Raw genomic sequence first — 12715 nt, forward strand, 5'->3', positions numbered from 1 at the left:
CAACAATATAACATTTTTAACACAAATAAAGTTGTTACATTGTGAATATAGATTTTATTTAACGTACAATTTCATTATTATTATTATTATTATTATTTATAATAATATTTTTGTTACAACAATGGATATCGCCCCTTTATGAAAATTGAGAATTCAGTTGGAACTACTTCCTGTGTGTAAAGGTCACCGCAGGTGCTGGATGATCTGAGGGATGCATGGGGAGTACATTCTTTGTGTCTGTGGTGTTGTGCAAAATTTTGATACAAAAATGCGTATTGATATTTCCTAAATGTCCCCTGATCCTGAAATCATGATGGCAGATTTCGGCTGATTTGTCTTTCACACTGAGCCAATAGTAACTCTGTGGTGTTACTATGACAGTGTTTGATTGAAATTATTTAAAAATCAAAATGTTCTAAAGCTTTTATTGTAATGGGTATATCATATTAAAATATCTTTAAACGCATAGCAATACATTTGATCAGAAAAAAAGTTTTTTTTTCTTAATTTATATATATATATATATATATATATATATATATATATATATATATATATTTTTTTTTTTTTTTTTTTTTTTTTTTTTTTTTTTTTTACAAATTCTGCCTCTCATTTGCCACCCCAGTTGGAGAATGAGCCATTTAGTCATGTGTGCCCGAATTCTAATATATTTCAAATCACCTCATCTTTCCTTCAGTACATCTTCCAATACTGTATACTTCTTTAACTGATGAATTAATTGTATAATAAAACCTTCCTGTATCAGTTATGTCCCACTTATTCTGCCACTCTTTTTGAATATCTGATTTAGGGAAATATAAACATTATACTACTGACCCATACCGTCAGTGAACATGAAGCGCTGTCTAATGATTCTATACACTTCTAATTCAGTTTAGTGGTGTGACATGATTGTGTCTTCTGAGTTTTTTCTGTTGGATGGATCTGAAAAGCAGATGTTGTTCTGTAGTTCATCATACGGTTCGAGGGACCTAGAGAGAACAGACCACTGGAGTCTGATGTGAGCTCCTGTTAAAACTCTTTAAGACTATATGAATTATGTGATAATATGAATTGAACCTTGACTTCATTTGTTGTTTTATTTTAGTTTTACTTGATCTTACAGCTACATTTGACACTATCGTGCATGAAATTATTCTGGATCACGTAAGACTGTGAGCATGGATTCAAGGGAATGTTCTTAACTGGTTTGTGTCCTATCTTAGAGACAGCTCCCTCTGTTGAATTAGGAAATGTTTCTTTCTCTTCTGCTACCATTTAATCTGGTGTTCCACAAGGATCTATACTGAGCCCGGTTTTATTTTCCATTTATATGCTTCCTCTGGCCGATCTATTTGTCAGAAACACAATATATCCTATCTATGCCTTTACTATCTTAATGACAATTAAGAAGTTGATTGATTTCCACTTGAAAGACTAAAGTAATGCTGTTTGGCCCTCTGAGATCAATTAAACATCTAATCAGCCAGGCCTCCCTGCGTCTGAGGTACAATGAAGTAAGGAGTCTTGGTGTTGTTTTAGATGCTGAGTTAAAGTCTGATAAGCATCTAAACCTTTTCTGTCTTTAAAATGTTAGAAAGCAGTTGTGCTTGCGTTTTTTAGATGTAGACTGGACTACTGTAATTCATTATGATATGGTGTTTCTCATGCCTCATTATCAAGCCCGTAGTTTGTCCAAAAGGCTTCTGCTGGGATTTTGACTGGGACTAGGAAATGCGCATATCACCTGTGTTAGTGTCCCTCCACGGGATTAGATTAACTGTTCTGGTCAAAACTAAACACCCTTTACCCATATTTCTACCGACTTTTGCAATGTTCGGAAGATAATAATCTGGTGAGCAAAGACCATCATTCTTTATATCTTTTTGAATGACACACTGCTGTAAATAAGAAGAAAACACACTCAGAATAACTGTATATGTAGATATATGTGCAGGAGCCATCCCAGCTGAGAGAGTACAGCAAACAATGATGGGTCAGGGCTTTTGAATTAATGCTCCAGAAACAGAACCAAACGCCTGTAAACAATGCTTTAGCGCCTGCATATACTGTAGATAATATCACAATAATCCAGCACTGACAGCACAGCTGCCAATCTGATCAGAAGAAAGACAGGACTTTACTCTGAAACTATATAAAGCTGTTCATCTGTGACCATGTGCTTTATGAGTTCGTTTAGTATTGTTCTCATGCTCTTAAGTTGAATGACTTGTTAGTTCCTGGTAGGTAAAGCACTTTGGTCGACATGTGCTATAGAAATAAATGTTATTGACTGATACAAAGCCTACTGTATTATATTTGATCATTGGTTTCTAAGGCCTCTAAATGATCAAACTTTGCTGCTGAACATCTCTCACACAATCCACCACATGCCATCAAATAAAAATGTAATTGTACAAGTGTCCAGCTTCAGATTCTTCTGATTGTGATCAAGTAAAGGTCAGAATAAGGTCAGTAATATCTCCAGATGAACTCTTACTGGACTGAAGCAGCTCAGCTTTACTTGATTCTCCATCAATCATGTTTTAGAGTCTCAAATCTGATCCTCAGGATCTTTTGAGGAGCGTTCGTTTCCAGAAGCTTTACTTTCACTGTTCCTCAGCGGAGGAATGATCTTCACAAGCCTCCAGAACATCTCACATCTTCTGAGGAGCCTTGATTTCTTCAGCTCTCAATCACTGTGTTATATGTGCGGATCATTTACAACCCGATTTCTGGAAAAGTTGGGACGTTTTTTAAATTTTAATAAAATGAAAACTAAAGGAATTTCAAATCACATGAGCCAATATTTTATTCACAATAGAACATAGATAACGTAGCAAATGTTTAAACTGAAAAATTTTACACTTTTATCCACTTAATTAGCTCATTTAAAATTTAATGCCTGCTACAGGTCTCAAAAAAGTTGGCACGGGGGCAACAAATGGCTAAAAAAGCAAGCAGTTTTGAAAAGATTCAGCTGGGAGAACATCTAGTGATTAATTAAGTTAATTGATATCAGGTCTGTAACATGATTAGCTATAAAAGCTTTGTCTTAGAGAAGCAGAGTCTCTCAGAAGTAAAGATGGGCAGAGGCTCTCCAATCTGTGAAAGACTGAGTAAAAAAATTGTGGAAAACTTTAAAAACAATGTTCCTCAACGTCAAATTGCAAAGGCTTTGCAAATCTCATCATCTACAGTGCATAACATCATCATAAGATTCAGAGAAACTGGAGAAATCTCTGTGCGTAAGGGACAAGGCCGGAGACCTTTATTGGATGCCCGTGGTCTTCGGGCTCTCAGACGACACTGCATCACTCATCGGCATGATTGTGTCAATGACATTACTAAATGGGCCCAGGAATACTTTCAGAAACCACTGTCGGTAAACACAATCCGCCGTGCCATCAGCAGATGCCAACTAAAGCTCTATCATGCAAAAAGGAAGCCATATGTGAACATGGTCCAGAAGCGCCGTCGTGTCCTGTGGGCCAAGGCTCATTTAAAATGGACTATTTCAAAGTGGAATAGTGTTTTATGGTCAGACGAGTCCAAATTTGACATTCTTGTTGGAAATCACGGACGCCGTGTCCTCCGGGCTAAAGAGGAGGGAGACCTTCCAGCATGTTATCAGCGTTCAGTTCAAAAGCCAGCATCTCTGATGGTATGGGGGTGCATAAGTGCATACGGTATGGGCAGCTTGCATGTTTTGGAAGGCTCTGTGAATGCTGAAAGGTATATAAAGGTTTTAGAGCAACATATGCTTCCCTCCAAACAACGTCTATTTCAGGGAAGGCCTTGTTTATTTCAGCAGGACAATGCAAAACCACATACTGCAGCTATAACAACAGCATGGCTTCGTCGTAGAAGAGTCCGGGTGCTAACCTGGCCTGCCTGTGTAACCGGTGGCTCGCGACACCAGTTATAAAATCACTTTTCTCTGCGTTGTGAAAACAGACACGGGACAAAAGGCGACGGTTCCACTGGGTTTTACTCCGAGATCTGATGTAAAACAAATAAAAACAGCCTCTGAGTACAATCACCCTTATCTTGCTCTCTTCCATGCAATTACAATGCCAAGAGGAAAATACAGAGAAAACATACCTGATGTAAAACAAATAAAAACAGCCTCTGAGTACAATCACCCTTATCTTGCTCTATAAAACAAATGTGACGTAGATTTAATTACCATGTGCTTTTCATCTCCACTTATTAGGCCAAAGAGACAAATATAACTTAAATTGGGCAAAATGACAAAAATAACCACACAGGTAAGTAAAATAACATAATACACATAATTTGCAATGAAGATATAGAAATAAAAGCAACAATTAAAATAAAGATTAATAAGGATTAGCAGGAGCCAAAAATAACCCACCTCTTCCATGCAATTACAATGCCAAGAGGAAGAGGAGGGGACATAACGGGAAATTATGTAGGCTCATGATGACATCACAGCAATTAAAGGGGAACGTACTCAACACACTTAGGCATCATATCAGGTGCATGTGGAAAAACAATTTTGTGAGAATTATAACAATCAATACATATGTTTTAACAAAACACTTTCTGTACCGGTTACACTCACCCCCCAGAATTCACACAAAATTCTTAAGAGCATAACAAATAAAACACTGGTCACTTGAGTTACATGGTCTACACTTTAAAAACAGTGAAGACTCCACCTAGAGAGTTACCCAAACAAGGGATACAAATATGGAGAAAGTTGGCCAAACTTCTACACATTTTGCAGGCATACACAAAGTGCCCATTACACTTTGAAAAACTCATACCAAGTACATAAACAGGATTAGTATACACAATAAAATAGAGAAGATTACACTTTGGTTGAGATGTATTACCAGAGATAGTATAATACTATACACAACCCTATACATGAATAACAGGAGATACAGACTCCACACCAAGTAAGGTTTCGAGTTGAATCATTGACTCAATCAGCCTATGAACAGGTCTAAGTACTCTACCAAACCTGGTAGTGTAACGATCGTCAGAGTTATGGTCAACCAAAGGATTACGTGAACTGTCAGGAACAGTAGAAAAGGCACTAGATACAGTGTCAAGGTCAACAGAAAACTCATTTTGTGCTTCAGAAACAGTTTGAGAAGAATGGGATGAGACCCAAGAAGCAGTACGATCATCGTCACAAACAGCAATGTGAGAAATGACAGACATGGACTCAGCATGTGACAAATCATTAGCGACAGGTAAGGTTGACTCAACCAAATCACATACAGATTGAGAAGGTGTGGAACAAGGACCACCACTAGCACTTTCACCAACAGAAAACTCAGTTGAAGGCAAAGGAAGAAAGTTAACTGGCAACAATAGATTCCGATGTACCACTTTCTCATGACCAGATTTGTCACGGATCTTGTAAATGTGCAGTGAAGGTTTGGAGTCAACAACGGAATACATGGTGGGCTCCCATTTATCGGCAAGCTTCCGTTTACCTCTACAGCCTCTGTTGGCAATGAGAACATGATCACCAACTGACAGGGGCAATCCTTTGACTCTCTTATTGTACTGATCAGACTGATGTTTTTGTTCAGCAGTAGAGTTCTTTTGAGCCAGCGCCATAGCAGACTGTAGATCACTGACAAGAGATTGAACATAGTCATTGTAATCACAGATTGACTCATCATGAAGCACGCTTCGAAACATAAGGTCAACAGGCAATCTCGGCACCCTCCCGAACATCAGGTAAAAAGGGGCAAACCCAGTAGTTTCATGGGCAGTGCAGTTATACATGAATGTCATTGTTTGTACCAACTGTGGCCACTTTTGCTTGGATCTGGGTGGAAGCGATCTCAGCATGTTACCTAATGTTCTGTTGAACCTTTCAGTCCCACCATTCCCCATTGGGTGGTACGGTGAAGTCCGTGACTTGTCAACGCCGGCAATATCAAGAAGCTCTGCTATCAGCCCACTCTCAAAATTTGCTCCCTGGTCCGAATGGATACGCTGTGGAAATCCATAGATACAAAAGAAGCCATCCCAGAGTTTCTTAGCAACACTTTTAGCACACTGGTTTCGGCAAGGAAAAGCGTGAGCTAACTTGGTGAAATGATCTGTAATTACCAAGACATCCACAGATTTATTGCGCCTATCTTCAGCAGACCAGAAATCAATACAGACAAGCTCCAATGGGGCAGTGGTCTTGATGCTCTCCAAGGGCGCTCTTGCTGCTGGCTCCGGAGTTTTACTCAGGACACAACGGGCACAAGTCTTGACATAATCACGCACATCACGTTCCATCCCAGGCCAATAGAACCTCTGGCGGGCTAAAGACAGGGTACGTGGCTGACCTTGGTGACCGGCCAGATCATGAACACCAGAGAGTGCTTGCTGTTTCATAGAGGCAGGCAGGACGAATTGAAACTTTTTATGCTTAGAGAGTGGATCTTTGACAGCTCTATACAGGATGCCATGAAGCAAACAGAGTTTTTCCCACTGCCTCAAAATCCTCAAAACTAGCAAATCCTCATTCACACGCTCACGCCGGGTAGGTCTGCGCTTCCTGCGGACATAGAAAACCACCCTCGAAATAACTGCATCTTTGTGCTGCTGACACTGCAGTTCAGACAATGAAAAGGCATGGATTACGTCTTGACAGTCGGGAATCGAAGAAGTCAAATGACCACCCACGGATGTTGCTCTGGATGCAGCTCCTGAATCCCAATCATCACAGAGAGACAAGATAGATGAAACATCCTCAGAAGTCATGGAAAAGTTGATCTCAGAACTTAGATTGAGTTCAGTTTCAAGTGTCTGTGGCTGGCACGTGAGATGGAATGTCCTCTGCACAGAATCATCTCCCACACTGTGTACATACTTCAGTAGTTCAGAGTAAGGCTCGGACAGAAGTCGCTGACTCACTGGGTTGACGAATGGGTCTCGACTGAGCGCATCCGCCACAACATTCAATCGTCCAGGAACGTACTTTATTTTAAAGTTGTACGGGGCAAGTTTTGAAACCCAGCGCTGCTCACAAGCATCTAATTTAGGTTTTGTCAAGATGTACGTGAGCGGATTATTGTCCGTCCACACGGTAAACTCATGACCTCTTAGCCAGTGACTGAACTTGTCGCACACTGCCCACTTGAGGGCCAAGAATTCTAGTCTGTGTGCAGGGTAATTGGCTTGGCTGCGGCTCAAAGACTTGCTGGCGAAAGCTATGGGACGTGCTTTGTCCTCACCACTGGGAACTTGAGAAAGTACTGCCCCTAAACCGTCCAACGATGCATCAGTGCAAAGAATAAATGGACGCTCAAAGTCAGGGTGTGCCAGGACCACGCTCTCGACAAGGGCTCTCTTTAACTCTTCGAAGGCAACATCACAATCAGGAGTCCAGTCCTGGGGAGACAACTCCCGATAAGTGCCAGATCGATTACGGCTACTTGTGCCTTTCGTCAAACGTTTTTGACCGGCCGTCAAATTGAACAATGGCTTTGCGACACGTGTACAGCCAGGGATGAAGCTCTGGTAGTATAGAACCATGCCCAGAAATGATCGTAGTTTCTTAGGCGAAGGTGTGACATTATCTTCCTTCATCAGATCATTCTTTTGAAAGGCTGAAATGACTGCTACCTTGTCTTCATCCACGGAAACTCCAGATCCGCTGATCACATGGCCCAGAAATTTGATGGAGCGCCTGAGAAAGTGACACTTTTTCGGAGCCAACTTCAAATTACTAGCTCTCAACCGTGAAAACACTACTTCTAAGCGTTTCAAAGCCTCCTCTTCAGAGCGGGCGAAAACCAACAAATCATCTAGATAGCAAAGGAGGCTGGAAAAATTTAGATCTCCGAACACACTGAGCATCATGCGCATAAATGATGCTGGGCTGTTACACAGGCCTTGGGGAAGACGGTTGTATTCGTACAAGCCCATTGGTGTTGTAAATGCGGTGTAATGACGATCAGAAACATGGAGCGGGACGTTGTAAAATCCTGACGTCAAATCAACAGAGCTGAAGAAAAGATTGCCTCCTAGCGCAGCCAGGCAGTCTGCCTGATGAGGCAAAGGATGAGCATCCTTAATGGTCTTTGCATTAAGCCAGCGAAAGTCCGTACAGACTCTGAGAGATCCATCCTTCTTCCATACCATTACCAAAGGAGATGCATACTCGCTGACGGATTTGCTAATGATGCCTTTCTCTTCCATTTCAGAAAGTACCTCTCTCAACTTCTGGTAGTGGGCAGGAGGGGTTCGGCGATATGGCAGACGAAATGGACGCTCATCGCTCAGATGAATTCTGTGTACAAAGTCCTTCACCTCTCCACAATCGAGTCTGTCCCTGGAGAAAACATCACGATAGGACACGATAAGACTTGCCAACTTCTCCTTCCATGACTTGAAGACCTCACACCCTTCGATATCAATGCCCTCCAAACCATACTCATGCAGTAACTGCACTGGATCAACAGTTGGAATAGGCTTGGGGAAAGCTGCATCAGGAACTTGAGGTCTGCACACATCTTGTGAAACTGTAACATCCTCCACTGCCAAACAAGGAGACACATCAGCCAGCTTAGCATTACGTCGAAGAGTTATTGGAGACTGGGTGGGATTTAAGATCTTCATCGGCACCCATCGATCACCCCACATAGGAGTCACCACACGTCCAACAAGAACATGACGTGGCGCTGAACGTGACGTAGTGGGCTCGACGATGACGGAGCTTCCTGTGGAGACATTAGTGTTTGCAGGTAGTTTTCCCCAGACAAGGTGCTCACACCTGGGAAGCAAGGTAACGGCCCGACGAAGCCTAACTGTGCCGAGCTTAGTGGGCGGTTGGGGACCAGACCAACGAGAAACACCGCTCAAGGGCTCAAGAAATTCTTCACACTCAGGGTTGCTGTTTTGGCAGGAAATTAGTTCCCAGTATCTCTTTTCGGCTTTCATCTTCTGAAGCACACATTTGATTACATTACTGCCGATAATGAACTCATCCTTCTGTCCAGGCACTACTAAGGTTGGTACGATAAACTTGAACCCGTAGACTTCGATTTCCAGGTCATATGTGCACTTAGGCTGAGTAGTCAGACCACCGCAGCCCACCAGGACCACATTACCAGGAATCACTGAGGGTTGAGGGAGAACTCCATCGGCACGCAACTTGGATTCACTTTCCATACTCAGTGTGCAAGCCATGCTGCCAGAATCTAGCATACCGTTCAGCACGGACTGGCCACCGACAGTCACAGGGGCATAAAAGAGTTCACTAGCTCCATCAATTTTCTGAGATCCCACATACAGCACTGTTTTGTCGGGTGGCAACAATTTGCAACTATTTACAAAAATCTCATGTGGGTCTGACTCATCTTTTGGGGGAAATACGCCACTGCCCATGTTATCCCCCTCCGTACATGGGCTATTTAGTTTAACTGAATGGCTGAAGGCGGCAGCTCAAGGCCTGTCGTCCTAGGACAATTGCTCTTAAAGTGTCCAGGTTTGAAGCAGTTACGACAAAGCCTCTGGCGCATACAATGAGTATGTGTACTGTGCTCTTTAGACTGACATACTCTACATGCTGAGCTCAGACTGGGCTTGGGGTCTGAAGTTCTGACAGGACAGTTTGGGATGGGCGAGGACAGTGAGGCAGTGCAGAGAGATAAAACTTTGTCCATCATGCCAACCAACTGCTGCATACTAGCATCAGGAGTAAATGGAGCAGCGTTGGGGCTCAACTGACCAGTTAAACTTGGAATCTGGCTTGAGAGTTCAGGCTGTTTGGGAGAACTTGACACAGAATCGTCACAGACAGTTACGGTGTTCTGATGGCAAGCAGATACAGGCAAGGAGCGTGAAGTTCTAGCAAAAGCTCTCTTCAGAGTCCTGCGATGACTATCCAGTCGCTCTTGAACTTCAGCAGCACTCCACTGTTCAGCAGGCTTGAACTGAAAAGACAAAGCAAGGCCAGGATCTGGACAGTGTGAGATAAACATCATAACAGCTTCAGTAGCAGGGTCCTCAACACACTTGTTCCGTCTACGCAAACACTCATCAGCCACATCAATCGCCTTATTGAGCCGTATCCAGTAGTCCATTGGGCTCTCATCCGCCCTAGGCAGGGTGTTATAAAAGTCAGACATAGGCATATTTGAATACATCAACTCACTGAAATTGCGCTTCAGTATATCGAACACGGTGGTGGGGAGCACTGCAGCAGTCGGCCCAGGGAAGCTGCGCAAGGACACTTTGACTACATCTCTCGCTTTTCCAGATAACCTGCTCAAAATGAGATCAGAGGCAGTTTCATCAGTGCATATCTTTCTGTTCAAATAACTGTACATCAAATCTTCCCATTCATGTACAGTAAATGAATCACTTTGATCACCTCTAAAGAACGGTGGAGGCGCAACATCATGTTGGACAATGACTTTCAAATTAGAAGCATCAAAACATTCACCTGAATGCTGTACATTTGACTTAGATTGCACTGGGCTGGGCTGTTGCGTTAAGTTGAGACTGGCTGAAATGCTTTCACCAATTTTCTGTGCCAAATCAGAAATAATACTCCCCAAAGACTCAGAGGTAACTGCACGATCAGTGTTAGGGCGTGCAAAAGGGGTAGAGCAAGCAGCTGGGCTCCCTGAGGTACCAATAGCTGAATCAGATGCATGTACATGGTCAATATCTGCAGTCAAGAATGTCCTCCCTCTCCCAAAACATTGAGGAGAAACTCCATACATATTGTCAGGACGATTAAGTACAGCCCCACTACCCCTGCCTACTGGTAACATGGCACTAGGTCTTTGTACAGGGCTAAAATTATCCTGACTGACAGTGTCCTCAAACATGACTCAGTTCGAATAGGGAAAAAAATAAATAAATGCAATAACAGTTTCAAAAAGAAAAATGAGAAGGAAAAAAAACCAAAAACAAACACTGAAATCACTTAACTAATATGCAGATAAATGTAGTTTGCAGAAATATTCATTTAGACTCTCAAAACAGTCCAATGTTAGTTTCAGGGAGGAAAAAAAAAAAAAAATTATGTGATGACGATCACAAAAACACTGTCCTTCAGCTTTCAGCAACGCAAAGAACAGTTCAGTACAGCGTTGCACGAGGAGAAATAAAAAAATGCGATCACAAAAATATCCCGTCAGTGATGAGCGTGCAGCAGTACAAAAAAAACAAACAACAAAAAAAAACAAAAGTTCAACACGTTATTACTAAACGTCAAAACAGTTTTTCATCATACTTCATAAAAGGGCAACCGTTCTACCTTTACCGTCTGTGATATGAGCAACAGAAGATAGAACCCTGATGATGAGATCGGACGAGATGAAATGAACTGCGGCCTCCGCGAACGGCGAAACACTCTCACATCCAGCGATCTTTCATGGCACACTGTAGTCTGTTGAAGCAGCAACTTCGGCGATCGGTAATCAGACGATCATGCGAAATCCGAAGGATCACGGCACCACGTGTAACCGGTGGCTCGCGACACCAGTTATAAAATCACTTTTCTCTGCGTTGTGAAAACAGACACGGGACAAAAGGCGACGGTTCCACTGGGTTTTACTCCGAGATCTGATGTAAAACAAATAAAAACAGCCTCTGAGTACAATCACCCTTATCTTGCTCTATAAAACAAATGTGACGTAGATTTAATTACCATGTGCTTTTCATCTCCACTTATTAGGCCAAAGAGACAAATATAACTTAAATTGGGCAAAATGACAAAAATAACCACACAGGTAAGTAAAATAACATAATACACATAATTTGCAATGAAGATATAGAAATAAAAGCAACAATTAAAATAAAGATTAATAAGGATTAGAAGGAGCCAAAAATAACCCACCTCTTCCATGCAATTACAATGCCAAGAGGAAGAGGAGGGGACATAACGGGAAATTATGTAGGCTCATGATGACATCACAGCAATTAAAGGGGAACGTACTCAACACACTTAGGCATCATATCAGGTGCATGTGGAAAAACAATTTTGTGAGAATTATAACAATCAATACATATGTTTTAACAAAACACTTTCTGTACCGGTTACACCTGCAGTCCAGATCTTTCACCTATAGAGAACATTTGGCGCATCATTAAACGAAAAATACGTCAAAGATGACCACGAACTCTTCAGCAGCTGGAAATCTATATAAGGCAAGAATGGGACCAAATTCCAACAGCAAAACTCCAGCAACTCATAGCCTCAATGCCCAGACGTCTTCAAACTGTTTTGAAAAGAAAAGGAGATGCTACACCATGGTAAACATGCCCCGTCCCAACTATTTTGAGACCTGTAGCAGAAATCAAAATTGAAATGAGCTCATTTTGTGCATAAAATTGTAAACTTTCTCAGTTTAAACATTTGCTATGTTATCTATGTTCTATTGTGAATAAAATATTGGCTCATGTGATTTGAAAGTCTTTTAGTTTTCATTTTATTAAAATTTAAAAAACGTCCCAACTTTTCCGGAATTCGGGTTGTACATCAGTTTATATCAGTATCTGCTCCACTGATAGAAAGATCTGACTGATTTACATCACAATCATCATATAAATATCAGCATCTGCAGCTAATTGCATATTTTTGCTCAGTTTGAGCCTCTCAATAAAATTCATTCCCCTTCATATTCTCACTATATCAGACTATATGATAGTCAAACAAAACACTTATGCAAAACTTTAAAAATATTTTGTCTAAAGGTTAAATAAAATAAAAAAA

At 41.5% G+C, this 12715-nt stretch overlaps 1 long non-coding RNA gene across 1 annotated transcript in view; it reads right to left on the reverse strand.

Annotated features, from left to right (window-relative positions):
- Positions 1 to 11374, reverse strand: part of LOC132103542 (uncharacterized) — a 206026-nt gene extending 194652 nt beyond the window's left edge. Inside the window, exon 1 of the long non-coding RNA XR_009423393.1 lies at positions 11360 to 11374. This is a non-coding gene — a long non-coding RNA (uncharacterized LOC132103542). The remainder of the gene's footprint in view (positions 1 to 11359) is intronic.
- Between the last annotated feature and the right edge of the window lie 1341 nt (positions 11375 to 12715).

This window comes from Carassius carassius, chromosome 24 (genome assembly GCF_963082965.1).
Source record: "Carassius carassius chromosome 24, fCarCar2.1, whole genome shotgun sequence".
Taxonomy (NCBI): Eukaryota; Metazoa; Chordata; class Actinopteri; order Cypriniformes; family Cyprinidae; genus Carassius; species Carassius carassius.